General features: G+C 43.2%; 1 long non-coding RNA gene across 7 annotated transcripts in view; it reads left to right on the forward strand.

The window, feature by feature from the left end:
- Positions 1–13,891, forward strand: part of LOC105746202 (uncharacterized) — a 324,527-nt gene that overhangs the window by 83,418 nt on the left and 227,218 nt on the right. For 6 of the 7 annotated variants that reach the window (XR_011649474.1, XR_011649471.1, XR_011649470.1 and 3 more), the window contains 2 exons: positions 4,765–4,921; positions 12,153–12,183. This is a non-coding gene — a long non-coding RNA (uncharacterized lncRNA). Of the gene's footprint in view, positions 1–1,413; positions 4,922–12,152; positions 12,184–13,891 lie in introns of all 7 variants that reach the window. The other variant, XR_011649473.1, reaches the window with a different exon arrangement.

Here is a 13,891-nt window from a genome sequence, read left to right on the forward strand (position 1 = left end):
CTAGATATTGATGGAAGTATGCATATGATGCTAGAGGAGCACAGAGTCAGCATAGGGGAAGAGTGTGTTGATGAGAGGATGGTCATGAGATAACGTGCCAAAGGAAGTTTGCTTGAATAGAATCCTCTCTAAAGATTGGGATGTTAGCTGGGTTTGGGGGAGGGTGAAGGATGTCTAGCAAAAAAGAAGCACAGAGGTGCTTAATGGCATGGCATATATTTGGGGGAACTTAGAGCAGGTTATTGTAAGGCAGGGAGTAATGGATAAGGTTGCAAAGGTGTTACTACTACTAATGATAGATAGTAACAGGTACTGGAAAGTGGATATGGCTAAAGTGATTGGGCTTCAGGTTTGGTTCCTGGTGCCTCCTGAAGGCAAGCTGGCATGGCAGGCAGGTACGGTGATCTGATGCAACAAGATGATGCAACAAAAGAGACACAAAGAGGAAAGACAATGAGAGACACAACAAACCAGGGAGCTGAGGTGGCTCAGGTGATTGAGTGCCTCTCTTCCACATGGGAGGTCCCAGGTTTGGTTACTGGTGCCCCCTAAAGAGAAGACGAGCAGACACAGAGAGCACACAGAAAATGGACACTGAAAGCAGACAGTGACCAACAATGAGGAGGGGATAAATAAATTTTAAAAATCTTAAACATTTTTTTAACAGGTACCATTTATTGAACATTAACTGTGTGTCAGATACTCGTAAGGTTTTATATGTATTGACTTATTTAATTTTCACAACAACTCTATGTTAGTATTTCCTTTTTACATTTGAAGAAATTGAGACACAGAGAGTTAGGTAACTTTTTCAAGGGCACAGGCTAGCAGGTGTGAAGCAGGAATTTGAGGCCAGGCAAGACCTTGGAGAATTCTGTGGGCCTTGCTAAGGAGCTTGGGATTGAGTCTGTGGGTGACCCACAGGTTTTAAGTAGGGGAGTGTCACAGTCAGCTTGTTTTTAAAAGGCATTCTGGGAATGGATATAGGCTGTAGCTCAGTGGTTGAGTGCCTGCTTCCCATGTGCAAGGTCCCAGGTTCAATCCCTGGTACCTCCTAAAAAGAAAAAAAGGCATTCGGGTGACTGTGTGGATAGATTGATAGAGAGGCAGGAAGACTATCAGAAGGTAATCTTGGTAGCCCAGGTGAGAGGTGAGAGCAGGGACATCAACCAGCCACTTGTACTGAGATGGCCGCTCTGGCTGCTAAAATACTGAAATTCTTTGGTACCAGTTGTTACAGAAGCTCTCCTGGCTCCCCAGGTGCCCCAGCTCTTCCTCCGAGACTACTGCAGACTTTGCCATGGTCTTGCCACAGACATGCCAATGCCTAGGAGAGCAGGGGTCTGTCAAGTTAGTTCTGTTGGGTCAATGCCCAAACCACATCAGCTGTTAAATATTTTTTCTGGGTTGTAGGAATGGAATTCTAGAAGACGAAGAGGACAAGAGCCCAGTGGGCCTCCGTTTGGGACCTGCGGAGGGAGGAATAACAACTCTGAAATCTTCTGGAGTCTCTGTGATTTCCCCCACTGTGGTTACGTTCTTTGCCTGCTGTCAGTTTCTCTATAATGAGTAGCAGTGACCTTACAATGAGCAGGGCCTGTGAGCTTATCTCTGAGGGAAACAAGGCAGGAGGGGTGGGGGTGGGGTGGGAGGTGAGGGGGACCGGGTAGTACTTCGCAGCTGGTCCCGGGGGTGGGAGGGAGGCTAGAACGCCCTGGGAGAGAGTGGGTGCATTGGCCACGAAGAGAGGGAAGGGGGCCTCACGCTCCACTTGGAGGGAGGATGCGGACGGCACTGTCTGGGAGCCAGCCTGTTCTAAGAAGATCTTTTAGGCTGAGGCCCAGACAGGCTCATGGGCTTTGCAGACAAATCTGCCTTTCTCTCTTTCCTCCTTCCCCTGGCTTTCAGGTGATCAGCAGCAAAATATTAATAACATCTGTTGGGTTTCTGACGGCAATTAGCAAAGGAGAGAGGGTTTCACACAAATGAGAAAATGCTTCTCTGGCCATGTTATGGCTTTATAAAGGGGTCCTCATGGGTGAGCCATGGGATAGCTTCTCCTGCACACACCACCCCCAATTTCTCTCTGTCCCTGCCCTGTCTACATGCCCAAGGGAGGAAGAGCAGATTCAGTAGAGTCTGAATCTATGTACAGACTTGCTAGGTCTTCAGTAGCTTTTGGTGTGAGATGGGAAGTAGGGAAGGGTATAAGAGATAAGAGGTCTAGTAGAATCTAGTAGGATCTAGTAGAAGCTGCGAGATCTGGGTCTCAGACTTAACTTGGCCAAAACTTGCTTTGTGTGGTAGGGGCAAGATGTCTGAAGTTCTCTAGATCCCGAGGTCCTCATTTATAATATGAGGGTGTTGGGTGAAGATCAATTTCTCCACTCCTATTAAAAAAAATAACCACAGCTAATGTTTGTTGAGTTTGTACTAAACACCTGACACTGTGCTAAGCACTTGTCGCACATTATTGAATTTAATCCTCACAATATCCCAAGCTCAATGTTATCTCCTCAATTCACTGAAGCCTGCTCTGCACCTCCTATCTAAAGCCCCCTGTATTAGTTATCTATTGCTATGTGACAAATTACCTCAAATCTTCCTAGCTTACAACAACAATAAAATCTCACAGTTTCTGTGGATCAGGAATTTCAGAGCAGCTTGGGTGGTTCTGGCTTAGAGCCATTTTTATGAGTTTGCTGGAGCTGCAGTCATCTGAAGCCTGGACTGGGGCTGGAATATTTTTAACATGGTGCCAGCTATCAGCAAGTTTGGCTCTAACTATTAATAAGAGGCCCCTCATCCTCACCACCTCTCCATAGGATTCCCCACAAGACTACTTGAACGTCCTCATAACGTGGCTCCCCGCAGTGTAAGTGCTTCAAGAGTGAGCAAAATGAAAGTTGCAACACCTTTGATGACCTATCCTTGGAGGTCACATACCATCATGTCCACAATACCCTCTTGCTTACACTGGTCACTCCTCTCCAGTGAGGAGAGGACCAAGCATGGGCATGAAAATCAGGATTCGATCACTAGAGGACATCTGATGGGCAGCTAGCGTACCTCCTGCTACATTTCTAGCCTATTACTATGTATGACTTATTATAGCACTTACTTGTATCTGAAATTATCTTATATATTTGTTTGACACACAAATCAGTCCCCACTAGAGTGTAAGCTATTTAAGAGCAGGGATTTTGTCTTTTTTTTTTTCAATTGCTGTACCTCAGTCACCCAGAACAGCGTTGGGTGCCTAGTGGATGCTCAGGATTGAGCCTGAGTTAAGCATTATTATGCCCAGTTTCAGATGTAGGAAAAAAGAGGCTCAGAGAAGTTAAATAGTTTGCCTGGAGTCACATAGATAGCAGTTGAGTTGGGAGAGCAATACATGCAGAGGGGCTCATCCTAACTCAGAGAGCATTTGCTGATCCCGGTGCTGCCACCAGGCAAATGGGATGATGCCCGTAAGGGGAGACCAGTGACAGCTTGCAGGGAAAGGGCTGGGACAGTTCCTGGGTAATTGGGAAATCCTATGGAAAGTGTGTAAGTGTGTATGAGAATGGATGTATGTGGTGTGTGCATGGATGTGTGTTCGGGTGAGTGCGTATGGGTGTGTGATGAGCGGGGAGAGAGCGTGCAGGTGTTGGTATGGAAGCTGGGTCGTTAAAGGGGACACTGTTGAGATGTGCTCTGAACAGCTGTTATGACAGATCTGGGGATAATATTCTAACCTTACTCTTACTTGCCTCTAAATTATTTGAAAATTTTGTCTCCAAGGAATATCCTTATTCAAATGACTAAATAAATTTTCCTTTAAAAATCCCACAAGCGACTTAAGTCATTATCTGACAAACAAGCATATTGCCAAATTACACAGTGGATTGCTAACTTGATTAAGTTTATGGGAATTATCCATTTTCTAGATTATTTGCTAGTAAAAGAGAAGTTCTGTCTGGTGGCCACCCACTCTCCCATCTCCTTCTCAGCCTCCTGAGGGATTGGCTCTGGTGTTCATCCAGCACCTATTGGGTTCTCTTAGAGCAATGCTTCTCCCCCCCATCTCCTTGCCTGGGAGATGGAAATTTGGAGGAAGAATACAGGAAAATGGTTATCTCCTCTGAAGTGTTTTGGGTGCTAAATTAGGGAGTATGGGGTGTTTTCTGCATGGGAGGGGTCTTTGGTCTTTGAGCAAGACCAGGGTGAGATCTCTGGAAAGGCAGGTTGGAATTTGGCTGCTGAATTCTGGCTCTGCTCTAGCCTTGAAACTAAGGTGATGGTAGTCACTGAGCTTTCCCCAAGGCCCAGCCCGTCTCACCAGGTTTGGAAAGCAGGGAGAGATTTGTTGCCAAAGCCCTGCTCAGAGAAAACGAAAGAGTTTGTGTTTAGCTTGAACCTCAGGAACCTGTGGGTGACTGTGGTTAGCTGGACGATAAACAGGCCTGGCTGAAAGAGCGAAATAAGCTCCCCCTTCGATTAGTGAGCTTCTCTTTACCAGCTGAATCTAGGCAGACTGTATAACCATGTGGCGAGGACAATGGCATTCTCCCTGTGCTTATCAGTTAGGACAAAGTTTATTCCAGGAAGATTCTATGGAATCCCCCCCTTTCCTTTCCCATGACTTCCTGCAGCAACATGCAATATGGTTTTGTTTTGTTTTGCTTTGAGGTACCAGGAACCTCATATGTGGGAAGCTGACACTCAACCGCTGAGCCACATTGGCTTCTCTGAGTTGGTTTTTTTTTGCTTTTGTTTTTTCAGGAGGTACCAGGAACCGAACCTGGGATCTCCCATGTGGGAGGTGGGCACTCAGCCACTTGAGCTACATCTGCTCTCAGCAGTATGGTTTTTAACAACACAGGCTTTAGAGACTCACTGCTTCAATCTGTGTCCTGGCTCTGACGCTGTGTGACTTTAGGTAAGTTACTTACCTTCTCTGTGCCTCAGTTTCTGCACATATTAAATGAGCATAATAATTGCTCTTATTTTATAGAGTTCTTGTGAAGATGAAATTGGGATACATATGTAAAGCTCTTAGAACATATGTTGCTTTCAAAATTTCATTTAACAGATATACCTGGAGCAATATACATTACTATGGGCCAGGCACTGGAGAATGATGGGGGCCAGCTCTGGTCCTCATGAAACTTACCTTCTAGTGGGGAAGTACAGTAGGCAGAATAATGTCTCTCCCCTCCCAAAGTTGTCTGTGTCCTAATCCTTGGAACCTGTGACTATTTTAGGGTATATGGCAAGGGGGAATTAGAATGGCTAATCAGCTAACCTTAATAAAGGGAGATTATCCTGGGTTATCTGGGAAGGTCCAAAGTAATCAGAGGGTCCTTAAAAGGTGGAAAAGTAGAGTTGAGTGTCAGAGTGATGATGTGTGAGAAAGATTCAACCAGACATTCCTGGCTTTGAAGATGGAAGGGGACCATGAGCCAAGGAGTACAGGCAGCCTCTAGGAGCTGAAAAAGGCAAGGAAATGTGTTCTCCACTAGAACCTCCACAAAGAGCACAGCCCTGCCAACCCCTTGCGCTTAGCCCAGTGAGACCCATTTTGAGCTTCTGACCTCCAGAATAGGAAGACAGTAAATTTGTGTTGTTTTAAGCTACCAAGCCTGGTAATTTGTTACAGCAGCATTAGGAAGCTAAGGCAGGGAGCTAGATAAGAAATAAGTCAATAAATAAATGGATAATTTCAGGGAATGGTAAGTAGTAGGAAGGAAATGAGATAAGGGGATAGAGAATGATGCAGGTGGGGGCTCTTTTAGGTAGGACGATTGGGGACAGCATTTCTGGGGAGGTGACATTTGAGAAGAGGTTTGAATGAAATAAGGGGCAAGCCATGGGAACTGCATTCCAGGAGGGGGAATAATGCCTGTAAATCTTTAAAACGGGAAAGACCGCAGAGAGTTTGAAGAAGAGCAAAAGACCAGATGGCTAAGGCAGAGTGGGCAGGGGGCAAAGTGGTAGGAGGTGAGACCAGACAATGCAATGTCAGATCGTATAAGGCCTTCGGAGTTTGGAGTTAATTCCCAATGTGACAGGAGTAAAATGGAGAGGAGTGGTATGAACTGATTTCCCTTTTACCACATTCATTCAGGCTGTTGTAGGGGGATATAGACTGGAAGGAGTTAAGAATGGAGGTAGCAAGCCAAGTGAGGAGCATAATGTGGAAAAAGAGGGACTAGACTCAGCTGGTGTTTATAGAGGTGGTGAGAAGGAGTTGGATTTTATACATTTCTTGGTGGTTGAGCTGAAAGGGCTTTATGATGGTTTGGCTATGAGTGTGAGGGAAAAAAAGAAATCAAGAATACCGTGTAGGTTTGGGCAAAGCAGCTGGGTGATTGGTATTGATTACTCTTTACTTACATGGAAGAGATAAGGGAGGAACAGGTTTGGAAGGTAAAAAATCCAGAATATTCACATCATAAATGCTTAAAAATTATTATATCTGATGCTTCTGACATACTGCTCTATTATGTCCCATCTACATATCTTCTCCAACTGGAATTTCTTCCTTCCACTCCATTGCCAAGGTTAAATTCTCATCCATCCTTCAAGGCCTATCTCCAATGACATCTCTTTCCTACTTCCACTATGGGAGAGTTCTTTCTTCCCTTCATTTTCACAAAGTTTAGTATTTGAGCCTCTCTAACACTTTGCTTTTTGGCCTCATTTGTCTAAGTCCCTTGTTTTCCCTTCTGGATGGTAATGTCTTTGAAGGTTGGGGCATGCATGTGCATTACTCTTCTTGAATTCTTGACTGTATACTCACACATAGGAGGTGCCCAGTAAATGACTGCTAAATGGAATTGGATGCCACAAGGAAGACCACACTGAGTGGGGTAGTTAACTAGATATTGATTATAGGTTGGCTGTTCCCACCACTCAGAAGATTTCTCTGTTTCCTAGTCCTGCATTCAGTTAGGGAGTGCATGGAGAATGCAATCTACTTCAATGCCAGCCCAAGGAACGCCTTAATTAAGAAGGAAATATTGGGCTTATGGATGAATGGTTTACTCTTGCCAGATGTAAGTGGTTTCAAGTTGAGCACAGGTTTATACTACCCATCATTTCTTTCTACCCCTTCCCTCTCCAATTAATAGGGACAACCTTACGTGTTAAAAAGAGGAAATGGTGGTAGCATGCTAGCATTGCCTTCATTTATTCCTCTTCCACAACTGTGCAAAAGTCACACATGTATTATATATTTAATGACTTAATTTTGGCAGTACACGTATGTATCTATTTCTTGTGCCAAGATAGATAGATATTCAAAGATTGCTTAAATGAAACATGCAGTTAAAAGAGGTAGCTGGGAAGCGGACTTGGCCCAGTGGTTAGGGCGTCTGTCTACCACATGGGAGGTCCACGGTTCAAACCCTGGGCCTCCTTGACCCGTGTGCAGCTGGCCCACGCGCAGTGCTGATGCGCGCAAGGAGTGCTGTGCCACACAGGGGTGTCCCCCGCGTAGGGGAGCCCCATGCGCAAGGAGTGCACCCATAAGGAGAGCTGCCCAGCGCGAAAGAAAGTGCAGCCTGCCCAGGAATGGCGCCGCCCACACTTCCTGTGCCGCTGACTACAACAGAAGCGGACAAAGAAGACAAAGAAACAAGACACAGCAAATAGACACAGAGAACAGACAACCACGGGGGGGGGGGGGGGTGGGGGTGGGGTGGGGTGGGGAGGAATTAAATAAAATAAATAAATCTTTAAAAAAAAAAAGTTGCTGCTCTTAGCAATACTCTGATTTTTACTTTTATCTGTGGATCCGTTACTTTTTGCTATATAACAAATCATCCTACAATTTAGTGACTTAAAATAGCCACCATTTATTTCACTCCCAATTTTATAGTTTGGCAATTTGGGGTGGGATCACTGAGCTGCACTGGTCTGGGCTAGGTTGGCTGATCTCGGCTGAGTTTACTCATGCATCTGTAATCAGCTGGTGGATCAGTTGATCCTGGATGGTTTGCTGGCTCAATAGGGAGGGGAAGTTGGGCCGCTCTCTCATCCTCTGTAGGCTAGTCTGGGCTTCTTTACATTGTGGTAGCAGAATTCCACAAGTGATAAGGGAGTAATGCAAAACTCTTGAGGCCCAGGCTCTGAACTTTCTGGCACCACTTTGGCAACATTTCATCAGCCGAAAACAAGCCCAGCGCAGATTCAAGGGGTGAAAAAACAGACCCTGTCTCTTGATGGAAGAAGAGGCAAAGTTGCCTTGCATGGGCTGGAGAGACAGGGAGGGACGAAGAATTGTGGCCATTTTTGCCATCTGTCACAATCCATTAAGGCGCTTTTGGTTTAAGTAACAGAAAATTCAATTCTAAGTTGTTTAAACAATGAGGATACAAACTCACAAAACAAGAAGTTTGGAGGCAAAGTGGTTCCAGGGTTATTTCAGCTGCTTAGCAATGCCACGATGATCCAAGATCTTCCAGCCAGCTTTCCACTTTGTCATTCGCAGAATGCTGGTTTTTATCCACATCTTCATAAGGTGTCTGTGACAGCTTCAAGCTTAACTTACAGATGACAAAGGCCAGAGGAGAAAATGGAATGTCTCTGTCTTGTGTCTCTTTTCAGAAATGAGGAAAATCTATTCAGAAGCACTTGCAGTCTTCCCATTGGGTCCCATTGCATCATATACCTGTGTCTGAGCCTAAGTGGATTGAAAAGCTCTGCCAGTTAACTTCTTACTAGCTATTGAGGTAGCAGGGTGGGAAAGGGGATGGTGGGCTACCATGCATTTCCCTCAGGAAACATAGCAGATTGGGAGATATTAAACGGAAGGCAAGTAGCTCTACCCAGTTCAGTAGCTTTGGATTCATCCTTCTGGATGTGCCTACTATTTGCAGTGATTCCTTAATAATAATAATAATAATAATAATGGTAAATATCTATGCAAACATGACACTAATTCAACTGAGAGGAGGTGATGTCTTTAGGTCAAGGAATTTCAAGTAAAATAGAATATATAATTTAAAAAATCTCCAAGTATGGGATTCTTATTTTGATTACTTATGGCTGCTACTTGAGCCATGCAATAGAAAGTATATTTCTTTGAATTCTAGAGGCCATTAATGATGTCTGAGTTTCAGTCTTAGACAGTCATATAAAGAGTAGAGAGATGACAAAATGGCCAGTAGCTAGGAAACTTTAAAGCTTTTGTTTAATAGAGTACATTTGTCCTTAATTTAATTTTCTTCTTTTTTTTTTTTAAAGATTTATGTTATTTTATTCCTCTCCACTCTGTCACTGTTGTCTCCTGTGTCCATTTGCTGCGTGTTCTTCTGCATCCACTTGCATTATCCTGTGGCACTGGGAAACTGCGCCTGTTTTTTGTCGCGTCATCTTGCTGTGTCAGCTCTCTGTGTGCGCGGCGCCACTCTTGGGCAGGCTGCGCTTTTTTCAGGCCGTTCTTCTTAAGGGGCACACTCCTGCATGTGGGGACCCCTATGCAGGGATGCTCCTGCATGGCATGGCACTCCTTGCGCACAGCAGCAGAACTGCGCATGGGCCAGCTGACCACACGGGTCAGGAGGCCCTGGAGATCGAACCCTGGACCCTCCCTATGGTAGATGGACACTCTATCAGTTGAGCCACATCTGCTTCTCTAATTAAGTTCCACAACATCTGTTAGTGCGCCTGTCTTTAAAATTTGACCTAGAGCGACATATGTGGCAAATGCAAGTATCATTTTTCGAGAAAGTCTCAAGTAAAATGTGCCTCTCCTTTAACTATTCTCCATAAACAAAATGTCTTATAGAAAGGCCATCAACGTAGCAACTGTCAACTGAATGGGCTTTATGAAGACAAAGTAAAACTGCAAATATACTTGCAGACAGGGCTGGAGTAATTATTTTTCCATTAAAGAAGTTGAAATTAAAGAAAAAGAGACTTCGGACTACGTTTTAATTTAAGAAAGATTAAGCTAGTTAAACCAACTATGTGAATCAAAACACAAGCACAGTTTATATATTTAAAAAAGAGAAGAAGTTACCCTGAAAGGCAAGTTTGAAAATTGCATCATTCTACAGTTTCCTTCCATTTAGGATTTGTTTGAATATCTATTTTCTCTCCTTGTTAAACTGCTTACACTTCAAAAGCTTTTCCTCTTTCTGTTAAAGTGAAATCAGCCAGTGCATTTAGTGAATTCCACAGTCTGGCTTTCTCGTACAGCATTTTTGATCCTTTGGTAGGATTTTGCTATTTGCTTGAGAGTGGTGCTGGTGGTATTTGGTCATCAATCCTTTTCCCTTCCCTAGAATTTAAATATCCATGACACGACTTTTCAAAGGCAAACCAACAATGACTTAAAAAAAAAAAATTAACAGAGGAGTAATTGAGCACTGCTCCAATGTTGATAATGAAAGTATACTTGAACATGCGATTGACATAAAATAGATCATTTCCCAGAGTCACATATTGCAGATATGATATTCTAGTAAGAAACAGTTCAGTCATCAGGGCATGATGCTGGTTAGTAGGAAATTTGGGTAACTTTCACCTTAGAATGTTGGGTGATTTCTTAAAACAGCCCCCTCCCCCAAATTGCACTAAGGCACATACAATCATTTTTGCACCTTTCCCCCAGTATATATACTTGGGAAAAAACCTGGAATGTAGTGTCCCACATGGTGACTGTGATTATCTGTGGTTCCTACTTGGGGCAATTTCACTTGGTGTGTAGTTTTGGTATAGAGTGCCTTGCCCTGGTACCTCTGTGGAAGGGGAAGGGGAGATCCCTTCTTGCTCACTCCCTGGGATGTAGATAGGGACTAGACTTGGACATTGATGTTTCCCCCTGAAATGTCAACATTTAGAGGTAAAGGCGAGGCAAGTGAGGCACCTGGGGTGCTGTGCATACACTTTAAGGTTGTGGTGGTGCTGATTTCAGTGGCAGCTTCTGGATCATTGGAATGAGCTTGGCTCTGGTTCCCGCGGTAGACTCCTTGTTTTCCCACCTTGGATTTTGTCAGCTCCCTTCACAGGCCTACCAATACATTCCTTTCCTACTTAAGCAAGTCACATGTGCTTTCTGTTGCTTGCAACCAGGAATCTGGGCTGATACAGTGGGATTGTGAGCAATGTATATATTTTTTTCCTTTATCCTTTTCTGTATTTTCATTTTTCGCATATTTGTAAGCAGACCACAGTGTGTAGTGTGTGTTTCAGAGTGAGTCATTTCAAATGGTTTAGTGATGTTAATATCAAGAAACTAGATTATTTCCATCTCCTCACTATTCGAACCATCATGTTGGCTTTATGCTCAGGATGGCTGTAGTGATTCTAGGAGTTACATGCAGAAATGACAATTTCTAGAAGAAGAGACAGGGTCTCTTCCTAAGAGGAGGAAAATTTTTCCAGGATCTCCAGTATAGATTTTCCTCTCATTGTATTGGCCGAAATTGGGTCACATGCCTAATCATGGCCTAATTCCTGACAAGAGCAATAGAGCTATCCTTAGAGCAATTAGACCTATTTCCAGACATGGGCTAATTTCCTCTTAGGTAGTTGACTCCCTGTGGGAAAGGAGAGCATCTGAATAAAATTAAGGCTCTCTTGGGAAGAAAGAAGGAAAGAATAGACAACCTACAGTAAGCATGGTTTATTTTTGTTGCTTGTTGAGTCCTGTTCTTTGGGTGTCTGGCTATTGTTGAGTATTAGTGCATATAATATGTTCTCTTAGGCAATATAAATTCTATCTTCTGATACTCGTTTTAAAAGTCCATGTTTTTCATAAACATCATATAGTATTTACAGACATGTTATAGTTAAAGAGCCTCCTAGTTTGTAGCCTGAAGATGAGGGAAACCTGAAGACTCAAAGTAGTAAATCTCAGTGGCCTAGGGCCAAATGTCAATGGAAATGGTAGAAATTGTATAGGAATAGATGAGGAAGTGTGTCGGTAGGGAAAACCCCACAAAACTTTCCCCTTGGCGTGGAATTCCCTTCCTACACAATCTCCCTGGTGCATTCTTTACAAAATCACTCAAAACAATGGTTGGTAAAGCAAGCGTTCCATAAATGTTAGCAACATTTATTATTACTTTAGGGGGAGGTGTGTCTTCCCCACTTGTAACACTTCTATTACTGGGGTAATAATTTGTCTTCTCTTCTCTTCCTCCCTCCCTATTCCCCAGGAGGAAGAGAAGGAGTTACCTAACTTGACTGGTGAGTTTGGAAGAAGATGCAGCATAGACTAGTGTCTTCCTCTTCTTTTTTGTTGGGAGTGGGCCTGCTGGCTGAGAATCTATTGTCTGACTCTCCTGTGTAAGTTTTACTGGGGCCTCTCTCGTCAGAGAGCCAGCAGTAGCCTCGTAGTGTCTATGAGTAGATGGATAAATCTGGGTAGATTGGAAACCCACTTACCTACAGCAATAAAAATCTTATTCTTCAGTATCAACTTTATCAAATAAAGGTGATGCTTTGGTCTCCTATCTGCCCCATTCTTTTTATCTTATTTCTCAATTAGTTTAGAACTCAGGAATGGAAGAGCAGTGCCCTTTTTCAGCAACTTCAAAAACTCAAGAAATATCACTTAAAGGCTCAGATCAAAATGTCAGTAACTTTCGAAATTCTTCTCCCCCTCTCACAGGCAGAATTAACCTGGACTTTCACACTCCTCATAGGATCTTCTGTTATTGCTTTTATTCCATTGCAATGCAGTTGTTCAAAGCCCACCTCCCGTGTTGTATTGTGGAACCCTAACCCATTGTGGTCTGTGAGTAAATGATTGGGACAAACAGGAACTGTATTTTGACAACTCAGACATCCTCACATAATACTATAGCACAGACGCATGAATAGGTACCACGTACCCGATATTCTGTCATGCCTTTGATTTCACTGTCATTTTTAAATTTTCTTTGCTATTAAGTGGATCATGAATAAGAAATGAAATCTCACTTTTTTACTGGAAGTGGGATCCAAAGTGTCTTCTACTTTCTGTCAAATCAGTTTCTGGGCTTTACATACTAGAAAAGTATGGTCTTTTATACTGCCTTATAAATTTCATAATTGAGAATTATTATTCTTTACTTTTGAAAGTTTGAGAAATAAAAAAATGTGTAAGAAAGAATGTGAAACTCACATGAGTACACCATCTAGAGAAAACGTCACTGTCAACAATATCTTTTCAGTTTATGCTCTTTCTCAATTCCATATTTGAATGTGTGTCATTCACTCATTAATGATACTAAACATCTTGGGTGTACTGATTTTTATCTAATGCTATATTAGTGAGCATTTTCCCTTGTCATGAAATGTTCTCCAAATTATGATTCTTTTGGAAGACTGTAAAATATTCCTTCTTAAAAGTCTCTCATAATTTATTCAAGTATTTTCCCCTTATCGGGTATTCAGTTTGTTTAGAATTTTTAGCTATTTTAAATTACTTACTTTAAAAATGTTTTCAGAAATGTCCTAACTCTGACATTACTTACAGCAGAGCTGAAGTGTTGACAGCCAGACTTGCGATGGCAGACATGGTACTGGGAACATTGTACAGAGGAGTCAGTGATGCTTTGAGTGCTAGTTGCAGCCACACCCATCTTCTGTGGCAGCTGTGGCAGACAATGCTCTGTGCATGGGTTGACAGGATTTACTGATTTATACCACAGCCCAGCTCCTGTGGCTACAGTGGACTGAACTGGGAATTGATGCTTGACCCAAAGGCAGCCATCTATGCGATGGCCAGTGTCCAATGCAAGAGTCTAACATGTGGCAGTAGCCTAGATAAGGCCTGGCCAGTCAAACCAAGCCCCTTAAATGCAATTTGAATTTGAGAGACTAAGCCAAAAGAATGAGCAATAGTGGGTAGACACCCTGAGAGGACTAAGAAAGCCATATGCACATGCCAGTGGAAGCCTTGATGAAGCAG

Source organism: Dasypus novemcinctus, chromosome 1 (assembly GCF_030445035.2).
Source record: "Dasypus novemcinctus isolate mDasNov1 chromosome 1, mDasNov1.1.hap2, whole genome shotgun sequence".
NCBI classification, from domain to species: domain Eukaryota; kingdom Metazoa; phylum Chordata; class Mammalia; order Cingulata; family Dasypodidae; genus Dasypus; species Dasypus novemcinctus.